Below are 5,184 nucleotides of genomic sequence, written 5' to 3' on the forward strand. Positions count from 1 at the left end.
AAGGGCTCTATTTATCCTTATTGTAGGGGCTCTGTATCTGTGGCCTGAGGGTAAGAGGCAATGTTGGCTGTGTAGAGTGTTTGTGATGTCCAAGGTGATTTGTGTTGCTTTTTGCTTAGCAGACTATGGGGCATGCTTCAGAAGGAGGATATCAGTTTCAGTTCAATGGTTTGGTGAAAGAGAGGAAGGTTCAGTGGATCCGTTTCTGTTAGGCTACATGTTTTGGATATTGCTTTGTCAAATCCTTGTCAAAAATCTCCACATTTATTCTACTTGTCTTTGCTGTTATTCTTCTGGTCATGTTCTTGTGCTTTACATTCCAGGGCCTCGTGTTTACTGAGGTACACAGCTCATAGAAAGTCACTCCTTAAGTTAATTCTGTACTTCCTCAAATATCCAGAAGACAAGTTATGCTGACAGTCCCTCAAAGCTCTGTTCAATTTGAGGCCTCCGACCCACTCGATACAGGCCGGGGCCATGTTGATTTATCCAGCTGCACCGTCCAGCTGATTTAAATATATTGGAGCAGCCTAATCAGCGAGTCATCATTCTCCTTGGCCCTCGGTGTGTGGTGTGTGAAGGGGGTTTTAGTACATTGTACCGTGCGTCAGAGACTATAGACTGCACTCACTCTCAAATTAATCAAAACAAACACAACAAAAATAATAAAAGGATATAAAATGACCTCCTGGGGCAAGCTCCCTCTCAGCCTGGTCAAGCTAATCAGGAGGACTATTCTTTAATGAAGGATTTGTCTGAAACCGTAAATCTTCTTATTTCTATCCCTCACTGCTCATGTTTTGGCTTTATTGTTTATTGCGTTTCTCTTTGCCAATCTCTCCATGTCTCTCGACCCCCACCCGCCTCGGCTTGAAATCAAGGAAACAAATCGGCTGCCTCTCAGGGCAGGAAACAGAGGAGAGGCTCCGCTCTGGGACATCCAAAGTGCACAACCAGAAGCCCAGACATCACGGTGGACGGTCGAGGGAGATAGACAAACCATGGGCGCGTGAGAGAGAGAGAGAGAGAGAAAGAGAGAGGGAGAGATCGAAGGTGAAGTGAAGAGATAGAAAGATTATTCAGGCATTGAACTCCTGGAGAACAAAACTGCAGACAGTGCTAAGACAACAATAAGAGAAAGACAGAAAAGAAAGCGAGAGAGATAGAGAGAGAGAGAGAGAGAGAGAGAGACCGAGAGCGAGAGAGAGAGAGACAGCAAGAGAGGGGGGAGGGAGAGATAGATGGGGGGGAGGAAGATAATGGAGAAGAATGAGGGAGAATTCCACATGCAGTACTTTACGAGGGGGCCATAATGATCATTATTTAGTGCAATGCTTTGGAGTGCGAGGCAGCAGACTAAGTTAAGGGGACTGAAGGGTGGGGGGGATGACATCACACTCTGGAACATCATCAGAAAGATCTAACACAGTGTCTGTCTGGGATGCGCTGGCATATATATCTTCACAAGCCCAAAGCCAAACTTAAACAGAGAGACTTTTAATACTTCAGAGGCACAAGCAGACCTTTATGTCTTCATGTCCTTGGTTCATGTCATTCTAAAAAATGCCTCCTCTTGCCAGAGATAATAGAAAGAGAGTTTATGGAATATCATATGACTTTTAACTAAGTAAAAACAAAAGCATGGAAGTGAGGATTTTTGGATTTGGAAACGGTGCATGAAGGTGTATATTTTTATGAAAATACATATATTATTATAGGTTTCTTGTTTCACGTTTGAACGTTTAAAGATCAGTCAAAGCTGGCACTGAATGTTAAGATTAAAACATCATATTGTTGTACATTGTGTATTCTCTATTCTAAAGGTTATTAGTATCTATCTTTTTGGAAAAAGCACAAAGGGCATGAAATAAAAAATGCTTGAATGTCATGGTGTGGATGGGGGGATGGTATTTCCAAATAAATGATGGCAACAACTTATCAAGCTTTGTTTTATTTATAGCTTGCTCTGCATATAGTAGAACGTGTGATGAGAGTCACCATTGTATTGAACCATGAACGTAAGAACAGACACATGCCAAATAGAGAAGATTCAGGTACTTTTGGAGTGGTTCCCCCGCGGAGTTGCGGAGAAGGAAACATTGGTCTCTAATGTGTCCGTACTACTGTGGACTGAGACCTAAATACTTCAAGGATGTGTGTAAGGGGAGATGCTGGCCGACATCCATGACATTAGGCAGTTGCACATCCCTGATGAGTCAGTGACCTCCAGAGCAATGAGGCCACTCTGTGTGTGTGTGTGTGTGTGCGTGTGTGTGTGTGCGTGTGTGTGTGTGTGTGCGCGTGTGTGCGTGTGTGTGCGTGTGTGCGCGCACGTGTGTGTGTGTGCGTGTGCGCGTGTGCGTGTGTGTGTGCGTGTGTGTGTGTGTGTGTGCGCGTGTGTGTTTTCGTGTTAAAAATACCAGCAGATTCTTGGAGCCTCTTTGCTCCTCGTCTCTGACGCCACTCTGACACGACACCGAGGTGATGTCCTGGGAACCATGGAAACGCCTTCTGCGGAGGGCTGTACCTGGCACGCATCACTCTGCACCTCACGTACACGCCAACAGTTGTTGATCACTCATTTTCACCCCACATAACTCCGTCGCCACACTGTGTTTTAGAACTATGCACATTGATGTTGGGGCCACATCGCATTATGTGGCTTACATATTGAAACGCACAAATCCAAATACAGCCAAGAATGCTTTCATGGCAGGAATAAGATGCATATCCACATTGCTTTCCAGTGTCCCTCTGTAACGTCCGACATGCGTTCTTCTAGCCTCATCAACAGTCTTCTCAAGTTGGCTAGCAATTAAAACATTTTTTTTACTTAAATGTTAAAGGTTCGATGCAGGCTAAATATAACAAATATTTAGCCTGCATCGCCAGACCAAATCACAAATGTGTATTAGTCTTGAACCTTTCTGTTCATTGTGATTTCCAAGAGGTGTTATCAACGGGTTCAGAGAAAAATGCCTTTGGACGCAATTTGATAGGCCAACTACCAATCAGAGCAACGTTACAGAACATGTGTCACATCAGCGACAGCCATCGTTCCCATAGGGAGCTGCCGCCATCGTATTAAACCAAACCGATTTTAGATTACCCGTTGTGATTGGCCCGAACCTGGCCAGGTCTCCTGGAAATTAGTTTGAGCGAGAAGGGGGCCAGACACATATGCCGGAGCAAATAAAACATGGACTCCCCGATGCGTCTGGATCCCTGGCTACTCAACAGTCACACCTATGCAGTGATCGTTTCATTAAAGCTTAGCATTATTTTAGTTGCACTTGAAGCACCCGACTAAACAAAAATCGGTGAAACCAAAATGAACAAAGGCCAAATGTAACTAACATTAGCTCTGAGGAACTTATTTGAAGTGAAACTGTTGTAAAGGATCGAGAGACTAACTAATTCCGACCTGAATTTTCTTACCATCTCATATTACATTTATTTTTGGGCAACAGTACTAAACAGTTCTAGCTTGTAACTTCCGCCATTGTTATCCAACAAGGAAGGAAGGATTTTCAATTACCTTTATCAAGCCAAACCTGTGAACGTAATTTCTTTCTAGTGTTTGTTGTGCTCTGTATCTGTGCCCTGTATTTCCCCCTTCTAAGTAAAATATTATAAATGAAGTATGCATAGAGTAACAAAACTTTACTACTATTTTTTTTCAATTTATCTTTGTGCCATGTTTTATCTAACGCAAACATTCACTTAATAAAGCATCAATCAAATACAGTAATGTGTCATTCTGCTGTCTGCTGAATGTCATTTTTAAATTATAACACGGCGTGCTAAATATATAGTGATGAAGAGGAAGAGGGACAGTGTGAAACGTGTAATTAATTCATTCCCTAATCAAACTTATCATTATCAAAATATAAAAAAAAAACTACTGACGACCTCAGTCCAATAGTCGTAATGAAAACAGGCAAACAAAGAAAGTGTCCAATTTTTTTTTTCTAAATGGTCAAAAGTAATGCAAATCAATTCCTTATAGGCTCCTACCTTTTATCATATGATAAGGGATACTTATCGTATCCCCTCATAAAGCTCTCTGGGTTACATCAACCCCCTTCTCAAGAGTAGGACCGGGAACCAGAATAGATAGTAGATGTCTTGTTGACACACTCTGTTACATTCCTCTGAAGGTCGTAAAGCAGTCGTTTTTCAACAATTCCTTAATGCTGGCAAAACTGCCTAATTAGACTAGACGTAAACTGGGCACCCCTTTCCGAAACTAGGAGTGCAGGTGCTCTCCATCTGGTGAATATTTCCTCAGTCACTATAGTAACAATCCTGGGTGCCTTTCCCTTTCCTATTGGAAATAACTTTTGCAAAAGTAGTCCACAATAACCAGAAGATATTGATTATGCTTCCTACTTCAGGGAAAAGGACCCATAATGTCCATCCCAAGCATGATGTCTTGCTCCTTGACATCAGTGGACCGCAAATGTCTTGACAGTTTGGTCAGCATGGGCTTGTATTTCTGGCATGTACTACATTTCCGAAGGTATTCCCAGATATCCTTTCTGACTACAGGCCAACACAGCACTTTCAACATCTTCAGGAGGGTCTTTATTCCTCTTTCCTTAAGGGACAACATGGAAGAATTACCCATCCTCTAGTGCGTATGTGATGCCACCAGACCTCACCATTCCCTCCTTCAATGCTTTCATTATCATCATCATTTCATTACCTCCCCTCAGAGTAATATTGCTTGGCTGCAGCTATTTCCTGTGGGATTGGCCTCTTCTGTATGTGACATATAATTCAAAACCTTTGAGTCTGATCTCAAGATCACGTATCTGGAATTGGGTTTAGAATGATTAATCAACCAGGCAGAGGCAGAGGGGTCAGTATTAACTAGTGTGTCCACTCTTTTTTCGGACTAAAGATTATTTATTCTCTGCATCATTCAATCGCCCGGATACATCAGTAATGACGCGTTTCCCCGTCAATCATTTGTGTCAGTACAGCTCCAAGTCTAATATCACAGGCATCTGTTAGTACATTAAACGGCAGGCGACAGCAGCATACAGGCTGGTATGAGCCCTTCCTTCTTGTCCTGGAGACCACCACTCTCTCTACTTCTGTCAGTCTGCCATCGGCAGACACAAGGCGTCCCAAGAAGGTAACAGTCCGATGGAAGAGATCGCACCTCTTTATGTTTAC

Source organism: Pollachius pollachius (assembly GCF_949987615.1).
Source record: "Pollachius pollachius genome assembly, chromosome: 8".
NCBI lineage: Eukaryota > Metazoa > Chordata > Actinopteri > Gadiformes > Gadidae > Pollachius > Pollachius pollachius.